General features: G+C 49.3%; 4 non-coding genes across 4 annotated transcripts in view; all 4 read left to right on the plus strand.

Moving 5' to 3' along the window:
• Positions 1 to 13,994: 13,994 nt before the first annotated feature.
• Positions 13,995 to 14,066, plus strand: trnam-cau (transfer RNA methionine (anticodon CAU)). Its single transcript has one exon. It is a non-coding gene; the product is annotated as a tRNA-Met (tRNA).
• A 212-nt stretch (positions 14,067 to 14,278) lies between these two features.
• Positions 14,279 to 14,351, plus strand: trnar-ccu (transfer RNA arginine (anticodon CCU)). The gene has a single exon. It is a non-coding gene; the product is annotated as a tRNA-Arg (tRNA).
• A 264-nt stretch (positions 14,352 to 14,615) lies between these two features.
• On the plus strand, positions 14,616 to 14,697 carry trnal-uag (transfer RNA leucine (anticodon UAG)). The gene has a single exon. It is a non-coding gene; the product is annotated as a tRNA-Leu (tRNA).
• Positions 14,698 to 14,993: 296 nt separating this feature from the next.
• The window catches only part of trnam-cau (transfer RNA methionine (anticodon CAU)), a 72-nt gene continuing 65 nt past the window's right edge, over positions 14,994 to 15,000 (plus strand). Inside the window, exon 1 of the tRNA in view lies at positions 14,994 to 15,000. This exon is cut by the window's right edge and continues 65 nt beyond it. This is a non-coding gene — a tRNA (tRNA-Met).

Genomic DNA, 15,000 nt, shown 5'->3' on the forward strand with positions numbered 1-15,000 from the left:
CTTGAATTGCCCATACAATCAACTCAATATTCAGTGTTCATGTGCAATAGCAGGAGATATACTGTATATGTGGCTCATGTGCTTGTGAACTGGAAGTACTGATTGTTGATGTTTGTGCCGTCAGAAGACGCTTAGGAAGTGCTTGAAACTGTAACTATTGCCTGGTTAAATAGCGGCTTAGTTGTGTGCATTAATATTAATGTTGCAGTATTGAGCGGCATCCGCCTTTGTACTGTAGATTGAGGCATTTACGCCTGATTGTGCGTGTATCGCACCTTAGCCGATAATAGTGCTTTTGAGTAGTACTCAGAAAGTTACTACAGGCTCATTGTGTCTAGACTGTTGTTTTGAAGTGCTGATCTATACGGACGTGCCTGTAGATTTAGCCAAGCGATCGCATTGTGTAAAGTTCCGTGGTGGTAAAAGTTTAGCCCCCTTTTATCGTCTCTGCTGGGCCGCAGATCGGAACGTGTGGGTAAATCTCCGCTCTTAGTGAGCAATTGAGCGAGTTTGTTAACTTGTTGCATGCAGACTCAGCTGGAGAACTACTGTTTACCCTTAGCTTGCCAGCTAACCTTTAGTCGCGCTCGTAGCCGAACTAACTTCTCAAGCTGTGCTGTAAGCTGTTAAAGACCCTCTTGATTAACGCTTGAATAGACGAAGCTAACGTCGGGTCGATTGTGCCGCACAATCACCATTGTGAGCCATAGTGCCATAAGGTCAATTTATTGTGTGTAGCTTTTCTCTTGCTGGCCGCCGAGCCATAGCTGCGAGTATTCCACTTCCGGTGTATCCAGGTCACCGTGGTGACGTTGCAGTAGACCACTCACGTTACAGCGCCAACCTCCAGCCGCGGAGGAACGTGTAACTGTTGGCGTGTGTCTTATAAGCCCACCTGAGTGGCGAAATTGTGTGTTTCTTGCTTGTACGCTTGACACAAGATTGTGAATGCAGTGTACATTCACCCGAATAAATTAATCAGACAATTAGGCAGACAATTTATTGTGTGGTGGTTTGGTTGGAGTGGCTCACCAGCAACGCCCAAGCATTGCTCCAGCTTACTAAGCTAACTACTGTAGCCTCCCCACAATAAGCAAGGTGTGCTAATGCTCTCCTAGCCTAGCCTAGCCTAACCTAGCCTGACCTAGCTTGACCTAGCCTAGCCTAGCCTAGCCTCCTAGCCTAGCTCAAACTAGCCTAGCTTTTGCTTACCTTAGCTAAGCTCATAGCCTTTAGCGTAACACAGGCCGTGCTCACCTAACAAATAGGGATTTCTAGCACCTTTGTCGCCTGATGCATGCTTACCTCAGCTAAGCTACTAGCTCGTACCACTAGCAGTATTCACAGAACTAGTGTCGCTAACAGCCCTTTGCATAGCTGTGCCGACTGCCTTAGCCTAACACTAGCTGTGTGTGTTGAATGTTTGAATCAATTGGCTTACTGTCAACTCATTAGCATTGCTCAAGGCCTGCTAACTTTAGCAGTAGCATTACAGGAGCTATTGTTGCTTGAGAGAAGAGGCTTGCTAACACCCTGATTAGCCATTAGCCCAGATAGTGATAACTTGAATGCATGTCCCCTGTCACTAATTACATTGACTAAATTGATGCATTGGATTAACCCTGCAGAATGCTACTTCAGTAATTAGCTGTCTGCATTAACAACCTGTTGAATGCGTGCATGTTGCATGCCCTCTGAACTGTACTTTCACAGTTATTTCTTAACTAGGGTTCAATAACCATTCTGAAAGTATTGTAGCTCACACGTGTTGCATGTGTACACCTCCTCATCAACCAGTGTATACAGCCAGAGCACACACGTAGCAATAGTGAAGGAAGCCTAGCCTTAAAGTGCCTATCCATCCATAGATCAAAATGGCTCAGGGCCTTACCACTATAGAACAGCTCGTGATTGATTTAACTGACTCAATCAATCCAAATTATGTTGAGAAGATTAAAGATCACACGACAGATCAATTGCTCGATACAATCGAAGATCTCCGCGAGTCGGTTGACTTGAGCAAAGCAAGGGATAAAACTGCGATGATAAAATTCCTTGCGAGTCTCTCACTCGCTGCGCTTGCACTGACCAAGACCCTTCGAGCCGAGCTTGGTGCATCACAGAACATGACCGTGAGACAACAAGATGTCATCACGAAGCTTCAAAGTGACAAGCTTGCAACAGAAGGTAGACTAAACGAGGTGCGAGACCAAGTAAAAGTGAGTACAGGTAAGGTTGAACAGCTCACTAAAGAAACACAGGAGATGCAAACCCAAGTCGGACAGCTCATCAATGAGAATGACGAGTTGCAAGCCCAGGTCGACCAACTCACCAAGGAAAAGGAGTTGCTGCAAGAAGACCTCGAGGCGGAACAATCAGAGAAGGGTGATGAAACCCTCTCTGGAGCCACCATGGTGGTGATTGATCTCAAAGCCCAGATCGCAGAAAAGGAGAGGCAGATTGAAGAGCTGAGTAGGCGTATGGATAGGGAACATGTTCTGCTAACAGAGGCAGACACCCACCATGCTCTTGAAATGGTGAAGCTCAGAGGCCATGTCACGCAACTCACCCAACAGCTTGATCAGTCTCAACTGCTAGCTCAGGAGACCGACAGGGAACTCAGAGATGTGAAATTCAAATACGATGTTGAGAAGGAATCATGCGATGGTTACATCGATGCACTCCAGCAACAGAAGGATGCCATTCGAGAAACTAAATGTAAGTATGAAGACCTCCTAAGGAAACATGAGGCAACACAGTCGGAGCTTGACACCACCAGAAGAGAGTACGAGTACACCAGGGCCGAGAGAAGAAGACAGCAGGAAATCTTGAAGCATGTTCTCCCTGCTGCGACGTCGGCCAACACAGGCCAGGAGGACAGAACACCTCCTTATGGCTCAAACACATTCTATACCACAGTGGATGGAATCACATCTACCCCAGCTGTGGGAGGAGCCTCTTCGTCTCCTCAAATTCCCCGAGCAGACCCTCAGGAGGCGTATCGACTTTATCAGCCTCCAGTCCCAAAGGGTATGTACACCAGAGACCTAGACAAAATTGCTAGGAACATCTCAAGGTTCGACCCGGTCGTGGGTGGCTCAAATGATACTGCTATGTACCTTAGACAGTTGGAATACCACCTTCATAGACATCCAGAAGCACGAGTGGATGACAAGGTGTACCTCTTGAAAGCCACCTCCAGTCGAGAGGTGAACAGCTTCATCGAACGACAAGCTCCCATAGTCCAAGCTGACTACAACGCATTGACTCAAGCCCTGATGCGAGAATTTTCCAATATCAGCGACAACGAACCTGATTTAGCAGCCGCCATGGCTATCAAACAGTCCAAATATGAGACGCCCCATAGCTACTACCACCGCTTACGCAAGACATATTTCGGCAATAAGAATGAGCCAGGAATGGAGGAAGATAAGTCATTCAAACAGCTCTTTGTCCGCAATTTACACCCAGCCACAAGCCTTCATCTGGGTGTTGCTGCAGATGAACGCACATTGAACAGCCTCCAATTGCGTGAACTTGCTACAAGGGCCTTCAACAAACTGAAATCTTCACAGAGTAAATCTGCTGAACCCCAGATTGTGAGCATGGATGATGAGTCACGTATGAGGGAACTACAACTTGAAGGCGTCCCAAGCTCCCACATGCCACTCACCCCCGTGGAAGCATCGCGGCCAACACACGGTAAGAACTCTAGGTTTCACTCCAGGCACACTGATTCTCCGAAAGACTCTCAGTCTGGTAAGTATAGAGTCGGAAACCGCCCCGCTAGCCAAAATGAACGCCAACCTGCACGTGACCGCCCGCGGTCACGAAACTTTGGCAATGATAGGACTCATCAGAGGTCCAGCGATTATCATCGTCGCGATGGGTCTCACGATGACAGGCGCCGCCAACGGTCATACCGTTACCGCCGTGATAGATCACCAGAGGACGGTGAACCACATAAGGAAAACCAGGAGCATGGTAAGACATCCAACGTGTTATCTCAAGACATGAAGACCCTGTGTAAAGAGTTCATGAGTGAAACAGTGAAGGAAATGCTCCGAAAGCGCAAGGAAAAGGATAACAAGCAAGCATGACTGGCGGCGGATCAGGACGTCGCATCTCCCCACATCAGTGACAGCTGTGGGCAGAGCAAGGCGCCTGATCCACCAAGGGGTGCACGCAAGCAATCCCAGACCCGCTTGCCCATCACAACTGAAACTAACCAGAGCATTTTGGTGACAATGGCCCCTGGCATCGGCAACAATGACAGCTCAGATCCTGGAGATTCAGACAATGAGTTGTACTTGGGAATAGATGATGAACGAGTCACATCTCTGACACCTCCATCCACAGATCCCAATTCACATGCTGAGATGGTAACCAGGGATCTGGTCATGCCTGCCGAATCAGAAGCCGACGCTACAGTTCTTACAGTTCAACTAGAGTCAGACATGGCGCCTGTCAATGCAGAGATCCTAACGGTGAATGGAAGCCCTCCCTTCCGTCAGTTCTTATGTGACCTCACCAGGAAAGGGACAGGACGAAAGTTGTACCTCACAACCATGCTTGAAAACTCTTTAGTCTGTGAGGCTCTTGTGGACACAGCAGCTGACTTGACAGTCATGTCTAGTGCCTTGTACGAACAACTGCAGAAATCCTGTCGCTTGAATAACAGATATCTCAGACTGAACCAGTGTGAAGTTAGCGTGAGCGGCTTCACCCAAAACAAGACTCCCCTTGACCGGGTGATACTTGCTGAATTCAAAATCGGACCACTGCATCTTGTCCACCCAGTCTATGTGTCAAGAATAGACGCATTTCCAGTGCTTCTGGGGTTGGACCTCTTAGAACGGTTCGAAGCCTTGATCGACATCAAGAACCTTAAAATCTACGCTCAGGTCAGAGAGCCATTGCCCATTTCCGATAAACGGATACGGGAAGTCCAATGCAATTCTCTGTGCATGAGCCTTCCAACTCAGACTGCCGCCCTTGAAAACGCCACTCTTGAATCAGCATCAGGCGGAACCAGTCAGGCTCCAGAGCCATGGCCACCTGCTGAGCTCATCCACAACCGAGACACATTTCTGTGCTCTTTGGATCCGTCACAGTCTGAAGGATACCGCCCCCTTGTGGTAAACGGCATTGAAGTGCAAGGTGTTCATGTTCAGGATGTCACATTGGCCCTCTGGGCAGAAAAATCTGCCATCAGCCTTGAACTCTTCTCCCAACTTGAAAAGGATCACTCCTGCTTCCCATTAGTGGAGAAAGCTGTCAGATTTCCTTTGGGTACAGTTCCCCAAACAACGGCTACTGCCAAGGGCATTGCCGCCATTCCTGTGCGTTGGGGAAAGAAGCACTTTGTTCACTACGTGCTGGTAGTGCCTGATCTGCCATCCTCTGTGTGCATCGGCTGTGACATGTTGGTCCGTTTGGGCGTTCAGCTCGACACCATCAACAACGCACTATGGTCTTTGGCCAGTGTGGCTCCAGATGCCTGCACCTTTGACCCAAAGCACATGCGCTCAGGACAGACAATACCTGACGCTTGTCAAGCTATCGCCGAGCACGCCGTCACCGTGCCAGCGCGTACCGCGGAAGTCGCAATTCGTCTAAACATGCAGAAAGACCAAAAACTTAATGGCACGCTGACATACTTCCAACCTTCACCCACATTCTTTGATTTGGGTCTGTCTCTTGAAGGTACACCACTTCTTGAACTCCAATCCCGCTCCACCTACCTGTTGGTGCAGAACCTCACCACAACGGCTGTCGTGATCCCCAGGAATGAAGTTCTAGGCCACTTCATAAGTGCAGACTTCTATGACTTCGAGTTAACTGTTCCTGTGATTGGGGACATCCCCGCCGAACTGCAACCTGACCATCGACATGGCAATGTTGTGTTCACAAGCCCAGCAAAAGCCATCGCTCTTGTCACTCAACTTCCAGTCAGTCAAGATCTGGTGTGTAGGGTCGACTTAACTGACACCCAACATATGATTGTTCACACCATGATCGAAGGTTCTCCCTCAGATGATGACCAGGGACCTTCCGGTCCCACAATCCAGTCCTTGGACACCGAGAATGTCCACTTGATCTCCACCAAGCCACCGGATGGCATGGTGGAACCTTTCCCAGGTTTTGAGGCACAGGTACAGCAAAAGCTAGCTGAAGCTGATGCTCTCGAAACCGATGAACAGCGTGAACAGCTACGCAGACTCTTCTACAAATATGGGAACTCTTTCGCCAAAGACTCCTTTGACTGTGGCCTCGCCACTGTCCACACGGTGAAAATTCCCACACGCCCAGGCTCCCGTCCAGCCTTTGTGCGGCAATATAAGATCCCGCTTGCCGCCTATGAGCCAGTGCAGGAAATTCTCGACACCTTACTGGAACGAGGTATCATCAGGCCATGCAACAGCACATACAGTGCATGCCTGTGGCCGGTGCTGAAACCTAACGGCAAGTGGAGACCTACCATTGACTATCGCGAACTAAACAAACAGGTTCCTTTATCCAGGTGGCCCATGACCCAACTGGGTCAAGAACTCCCGAAAGTCCGGGATGCACAATTTCACAGTACGCTGGACTTGACGTCCGGCTACTGGAACCTGCACGTTGAAGAGGAAGACCAGCACAAGCTGGCATTCACTTTTGCAAACAAACAATACACCTTCACTCGGTGTCCCTTTGGGTACAATAATGCACCCGCTGAGTTCAACATCTTCTTGCATAAGGCTTGTCCAGATGCTGCCGCCCGCGGCACGATTATCTACGTCGATGACATCTTGATGAGGAGTCACACCTTTCTTGATCACTTGGCTGAGTTGGATCACGTCTTAGGCCAATTAACCACAGCCGGCGCTAAGGTCAGCATGGAAAAGGGCCAATGGTGCCGCCGGAAAGTTGACTATGTGGGCGTCCTTGTCGGTCCAGATGGCATTGAGCCACAGGCCAGTCGCATACAAGGCGTCCGCGATCTCAAGACACCCTCCACGCTGACTGAGCTTCGGAGCTTCCTTGGCATTGTCAACTATTCAAGGCAGTTCATTGAGAACTATGCCGACATCGCCAGACCACTGACCTTGCTCCTGCACAAGGACACATCTTTTGTCTGGGGCAAAGCACAAGACCATGCCTTCCAGACCTTGAAAGACAAACTCTGTTCTGCACCTTGTCTGGTCTATCCGAACGCGGATAAAGAGTTCCACCTCGAAGTTGGATTCTCTGAGCACTGCCTCAGTGCTGGTCTCTATCAAAAATATGACGACGACAAAAGGGTAATTGGCTACGCTAGCAAAATGCTCCTCTTGAACGAGTGTAAGTATTCTGACTGTGAAAAAGCCCTCCTTGCGACCGTCTGGGCAGTTAAGCACTTCACGTGTGTCATCGGAGGTCAAAAGGTCGTCATGGAGACTTGCCACCAACCCATCACTTTCCTCAACAGCCAAAGAATTAAGCATAGCAATGTAACAAGCTACCGCATTGCAAATTGGTTGTTGGCTTTGCAAAGTCATGACGTGCATGTCAAGTATGCTCAAAACAACAAAGCCGCCTTGGGTCAAGGCCTGGCTGCCTGCACCGAGTGCATTCGGGGGGACGCTGCTCCAGCACCTCCGCAGCTCAACCCTCCACTTGAACCCTCTCGGCATCACTACCACGACGACAATGCCTGCCAAAACATGATCACAGCCTATGTTGATGGCTGCTCTTTCCACCACAAACATGAACTCCAGGCCGGTGTGGGTGTGGTATGGATTGAGGATCAGCCCTGCACACCCCAGTGTTTTCAACTTGGGCCAAAATCCTCACAGTATGCCGAAATTGCTGGTATTCTCATTGTTCTGCAAACCGCTGTGAAACACGGCCTCAAGCAGTTGGTCATTTGTACTGACTCCAACTACGCTAGGTTGAGTTTCATGTGCCACCTGCCAACCTGGAAGCGAAATGGCTTCGTCACCTCAGCCAAGAAGCCCGTCAAACACAAGGAACTCATAATGGTATGCGACCATCTCGTGAACATGCATGACATGCAAGTTTACTGGAAGAAGGTCAAAGGCCATTCACGTCTGCCCGGTCTTGACAAGGAGCTCAACGACCGCACCGACATCCTTGCCAAGGAGGGAGCCGTCGCCGGCACCTCCTGGACATTCTCTGAGGAATGGCTTCCTAATGAGCCTCCTCCCATAATCCTTGCGGTGACTCGTGGCCAGGCAGCCAAGACCGCTGCCCAAACCCACACCGATCCAACCGCCTACAAAAATGACTTTGTGGCAGTTTCACTCGCGCCACCATTCACTGACTCGGATCTTGTCTCCATGCAAGCTCGAGACCCAGCCATCCATGCTATGATCCGACACCTGACCTACCCTGATGACCACCCCATCTCTGATGAAGACAAGCGCGATGTTCTTGACCTCAAGCACCTGTATACCGCAAAACGCAACTTGAGGCTTGAGAAAGGTCTTCTCGTACATGTCTCCGAGCAACTAACTTCGCCTCAGCTCGTTGTTCCTCGGAGCCATCGGGGGGTGATGCTCGTCCATGCGCATGACACGCCCTGTGGCAGCCACAGAGGCGTCAAAGCAACTTGCGACTCATTGCGCCAAGTAGCCTACTGGCCACACATGCAGCAAGATGTGGCTGACTACGTCAAAGGCTGCCTGGTTTGTTGCCAGTTCCAACCTGCCAACGCCAATCACAGAGCCCCTTTACAACGTAGAGGTGTCGCTTTTCCTTGGTCTGACCTGCAAATCGACTGGGTCGGCCCTGTCCCCACTTCGACAAGACAAAATAAGTACTTTCTCACTGTGACGTGTGCCTTCACCAAATGGGTAGAATGTCTTCCTGCCCCTAACGACACGGCACACACCACTGCCCAACTGCTGATGAACCACGTGTTCTCCAGGTATGGGTTGCCCACTCGCGTGGACTCAGACAGAGGAAGCCACTTTACCGCAGCAGTCATGACTGAACTTTGGCAAATCCTGGGTGTAAAATCCCAGGTTCACATTGCTTACCACCCACGAGCCTCAGGCCAGGTGGAGCGTGCCAATCGAACAGTTGTCAGCATGTTGAAGAAATATGTGTCGGCAAACCAACGTGACTGGGATGTCAAGCTGCCTTTGGTGTTGATGGCCATCAGGGCCACACCCCATGCAGCGACGGGGGTCTCCCCCTTTGAAATGATGACGGGAAGACGGATGACACTCCCGTTGCATCTGCTGTATCAGCCAGGAGACACCAATGTCACTACTGCATACACCACCCACCAATATGTCTCAGACTTGAAAGCGCACCTGAAATCCACCTTTGCCTTTGCACAAAAGAACTTGCAACAAAGTGTCGAAGGCAGGAAGGCTTACTATGACCACAAAGCTTCCCACGATGAACTCCAAGTGGGGGACAAGGTCTGGTATTACATTTTCAGCCACCCAGTGGGGGTCTCCAAGAAATTTCTGCCCCATTGGGCAGGCCCCTATGAGATCACTGAGAAACTCTCCCCAGTGGCCTACCGAATCAAGGTCAGCAGGGGACAACAGGACCCCACCTTTAAATGGGTTCACAGGAACCAAATCAAGCTGCACAAAAACCCCATGGGACGCGTAGGGGCATTGCCTGCTGTAGATTAGAACAACCCATAGAATTCCTTTCACTGCACCGCTGTGTGCACTCCCCTCAACAACCCCTGCCGTTGTGTGATTAGTAGTGTGACCGTTAGTGGCTGAGTCACCTGGTAACTGTCCAGGGTGCCGCAATTAATTTTAGTGACAGTAAGGAACACTCCCAACAACCATAACTGACCATTGGGTCAATTCAGGGTGCGCTAGAGCACACCTGTCCTGATACGTGTGAGAAGCCTCCAGCTTGGCTAGCTTCGCGCCTGTGAAATAACCCGTGCTGTGACTAACTAACCTCTGCCGTCAGCTGATCTGCTTAACCAAGTCTCACTAGCCAGAGTCATGTGTGGTGTGCTGTCTAACCACCGCGCTTCATCTGCTTGCATGCCCCTCTCTGTTGTCCTCAGGATGGAGATTTTCTGGTTGATGCTGATCCTATGCTGTGCGTCGGTGACCCCGCAGTCTGGTGTCGTGTCCCCGGGACCCACCTCAGGCATTGTCCTGCGTGAGCAACAGGGGCTTTTGATCACCGAATGCAAGACACACATACAGCGAGTTTATGTCCGATTAAACCCAAAGGAAGTGTATAAGAAACACATTAACATTGGCCGTGACACAAGTTGGGCTAGTCAGAATTGGGCCAGAGATCAACTCAGCCATGCTGAAGTTGACACCACACACATGTTGCACCAGCTTGAGAAGTTCACGGTTACACAAGCGGAATTGCATGGCTCGCCGCGATCTAAACGTTTTCTGGGTGGACTATTGACAGCTGCCTCGGCCATTGGCTCCCTGTTTTCCATCGGGGCATCCACAGTGAATGCAGTCCGTCTTTCCACTGTTAAACAACAGATCACCGATTTGCATGCAGAACTGCCTGAGATTCGCCAACAGATAACTGAGCAGACTTCAAAGCTCCAGACGATTGGTAAAACCCTCCAAGACACCATAGTTGTCCTTAATACTCACAGCACTATTATCAATAAGACCCTTCACTCTGTAAGTCATTTACTAGAGGTAGTGCACTATGACGTTGCCCACATGCAAACTGTTAGTATGTTAATGATGGACATGCTCAGAGAAATCAGTTCCTCCATTGACAATCTAGCCATGAGCCGCATACCTTCTTATCTAGTACCCCTTAGCTTGGTGCAGGACATCCTCACAAGAGCTACCGCTAATGAAGCTAATTCCTTGCAGGTACACTTAGCCTACAGCCTAGGTAGTGCTCTTCCCTTGTATGTGAATCCAGAGGCTCGAGAACTGGCCTTTCTGCTTAGCCTCCCAATAATTGACAAGAGGAACATCTACAGGTTGAAAGATGTGGTGAATGTTGGCATGTGGCGGGGTGACACTCATGTAAAAATCAACACCCCTCCAGTTGTAGCTTACCATGATAGCAACCCAAACTTGCATTTAGTGCCTAACCTCATGATGTGCACATTGACTAAAGACATCCATTATTTGTGTCCCAGCAAACCTTTCGTCAGGGACGACACTGACAGATTGTGTGGAATTCGACCGTTGAGTGACACCTCACGTTGCAGAGCCCAGGTTACTCCCCGCTCTGATGTCACCGACACGCAGGTAGAACTAGTTGGAAAACGGTGGCTAGTGAATTCACCTGCGTCCTCTGCCACCCTCACGTATGGAAGATATGACACTGCTAATAAGATCACTCTGCCTAACCACACTATGTGGATTGAGGTCCCACCGGAGGCAATCCTCCATATTTCGGACCTAGCCCTCTATCCGCTGCCCAAGGAAAGCTATGAGAGTGAAATTGAAATTCCTGATGCCTTTGGCGAACACCCTCTCGAGATCGACCCCATTCTGCAGGACCAAATTGATTATAAAGGGACCAAGGCTATTGATTTGAGTGTCCTGAACTCTGTTCGGCATGTGACCCCAGTGCAAACAAACGATGTGTCCCTTCTCCATGCCTGGTCGACTGCAGACAGCCTTCTGTGTGCATTAGTAGTTCTTGGCTATGTTCTAATTGGTATGATCGCGTACCGTGGCAAGCCACACTTGCAGAGCTGCATGAATTGCTGTAAGAAGCAGGGTCTCACCATGAGCCTTAGAGAGTCAACACAGGTTCCCAAGACTGACAATTCTGATAGCCGAGACACTGACCCTGTAGAACTCCCGAGCCTGCGTGCCGCCCACTCTGGCGCTGCCCCTCAGCTGCTCATCAATGAGTCAGGTAGCATGCCCTCACTGATGCTTCCCTTTTAGCCATGATATAGGCTCAGTTAGATATCGCCAGTAGCGTTAGGACATTGAATATATTTATTTGTACATGCATACACTTAGTGCATGCCGAGTAGACAATATAGTGGTACGATTTAGTATATGTGTCCATCACATCACTCCACCACACGACACTCATTTGTGTCAAGTATACTGTGAACATGGACACACCTCACTGCCCATGCCTGATGATGATCATGCTGTATGTCAATGCTGCTTGTCTGTGCCCTGCAATGCTGTTCCAGTCTCTTCCAGTGATACCTCATTGCCGGACAAGTGGGGGATATGTAGTGGATGCACCTTCATCATCATCATCATCACACATCTGGAAGGGCCTCGCATCCTGTGTGAATCTCTTCCCTGATAACAGATCAGGAATGTGGTTGGATCGTAAAGGAGGTCACTGACCTCTTGGTAAATCACTCCATTTTCACTCTTCATGGATGGTACCAAGAAACAGACTCAGTAAACAACCATAAAACACCAACACACAGCCTGTCTCTGATAAGCCCCTAGGCTCCAGAGAGTCTGAAATGACACCCATTGGAATGTTGCCAAAATAAGAAGAAATCTGTGATACAGACTAATGAAAATTTGGATATCACATTGTGATGGACTTTAATGTATGTCTGTAATTTTGTGTGTAACTGTGATGTTTTATAGGATAGTTGTTCATGGTATTCGTGTTGTGCATCTTTACATGGGACTTAGATGGCCATGTTTGATATTAAAATACTCAGTAATGTGTGCTGAATGCAATCAGGTTAATGTTATGACGGTAAAGTATATTGCATAGAATTGGGAGACAAAACCTAAGTTTTATGCATATGAAATGAGATTTTTCCCGCTGTAACACTACACACACTAACCCACACACACGCCCCCTCACACATCACAACAAAACCACATGCACACAAGCCCAACGCGGATTTCACGCCTACGTGGTCATGAACACGTTACAGTGAATCTACCCAACTTTGCCTTAAACTTTGTCTCTGAGACTTTGTCTCCGAGATTCGACTCAACATCAGCTCCACGAGCCAAGAAGAAGAACCTGCTTCACCCTCCAACTGGTGAAGTGAGTCTGCCGCATCTGCCTGACAAACACACACACAAACGCCTATTAAGCGTGTGTGTCCTGCGTCTGCTACAACATCGCTATTCAGCTAAAACGCAAATCTGACAATCATCGGATCCGCTGGTCGGCGAGAGCCTTGAGAGACCAGCACGTCATTCGTCCAGAACTTCGAGTGGGTCAGCCTTGAGAGACCCACACACCACCAACTTGCCGAGTGTGCAGCCTGCTCCGCCCCGCTGTGACCCTGCCGAGTTCAACTCAGAATCTTCGTTGGATCTTCATCACCTACCAGGCCCGTTGAGCTGAGATTCTTCACAGCCTCCCAGACTCTGCGTGCCTCCTCCTCCTCCAGTCCCCGTCTGTGGCGTATGTATGATCATTGTCCGCTGGGCATCACGCATGCACTACACATAGTTATTCCATTACATGACACTCCACTTCATCCACTTAGTGTCTCCCTATGATTCGTAACTCAGCGCTCTGCAAGTCTGTGCATAATCAGATATACCTCCGTTATTGATTATTCAGCTTGTTCAGTGTTCAGGTATTATTGCCTTTGGTCCCACTTCTTAGCTGGGTCATATCCTCCAGCGTTCAATTTATACCATTGTGTGTTGATTACCTCATTACTATTATAAACGCATTTATTCATGTTACTCATTCACCACATTTCACTTGTATCTACCTCATATGCCTTTATTGATTTCACTGATTATTGAGTGTGCTTTAGTAGAAATAAACATATTCTTTCACATAAAGTTCTCTCTTGTGTTTATTGTCTGGGTTTAAATTCAAGCAAGCTCGGAATTCATTCCTTCAAATGAGACTAATTGATTTGTCTGTTATCTGGTGCCCCATTCTTTAAATTCTATTGAACTAATTCTAAATTGTTTGATATCAGACACCATCAATACGTAACACCCACTACACCATGCTGCTTCTATCTCGTTACACCGCAGCCGGCTGTGGGTGTAGTCCCAGTGGCCTAATGGATGAGGAGCCAGAGATTGTGGGTTCAAGTCCCGTTTTGGCTGACTGAAAGCAGAGTGGCGCAGCGGAAGCGTGCTGGGCCCATAACCCAGAGGTCGATGGATCGAAACCATCCTCTGCTAAATTCTTAGCTTTTCCAAGCAGAAAGCCTCCATCATGTCCACGACTCCTACGTCCATGCCTTCGTTCTACTCTCATCACATGAGTAATCAACCCATGTCGACATTGACATGGCTTGGACACCACAGCAGCATGTATTAGCAAGTGTTTTAGCTGAGAACGGCCGTTACCGTGCTGGGTCTACGTCGTGACACCGCAGCCGGCCGTGGGTGTAGCCCCAGTGGCCTAATGGATAAGGCACTGGCCTCCTAAGCCAGGGATTGTGGGTTCAAGTCCCATCTGGGGTGTTTGAAAGCAGAGTGGCGCAGCGGAAGCGTGCTGGGCCCATAACCCAGAGGTCGATGGATCGAAACCATCCTCTGCCAAACCTTAGCTTTTCCAAACAGAAAGCCTCCATCATGTCCACGACTCCAACATTCATGCCTTCATTCTCCTGTCATCGCATGAGTAATCAGCCCATGTGTACATTGACATGCCTTCTCTCCTCTCTGCTGCAGTGGACACCATAGCTGCTTCCCAAGCGTCGTAGCGGAGACGCGAGCGGAGCAGCTGGTAGTGTGGCCGAGTGGTCTAAGGCGCTGGATTTAGGCTCCAGTCTCTCTGGAGGCGTGGGTTCAAATCCCACCACTGCCATATGGCTTCTGGTTAGCTTTGCCCCTCTGTGCTCAATCCTTCTAGCAATACCTACAAGGTTATGGCAGGAAAACGTCAAACCACAGGACAGAGAGGCTGCTTGCAAAGTCCAATAAAGGAGCTGACACCTCATCATGCACTTTTCAACATGTATTAGCAAGAGTTTTGACTGAGAACGCCAGTTGCCATGCTGCTTCTATCTCGTTACACCGCAGCCGGCTGTGGGTGTAGTCCCAGTGGCCTAATGGATGAGGAGCCAGAGATTGTGGGTTCAAGTCCCGTTTTGGCTGACTGAAAGCAGAG

Source organism: Centroberyx affinis, unplaced genomic scaffold, assembly GCF_046629955.1.
Source record: "Centroberyx affinis isolate AG114_WGS23_722 - 3 ecotype Tasmania unplaced genomic scaffold, CSIRO-AGI_Caff_v1 ptg000009l_1, whole genome shotgun sequence".
NCBI lineage: Eukaryota > Metazoa > Chordata > Actinopteri > Beryciformes > Berycidae > Centroberyx > Centroberyx affinis.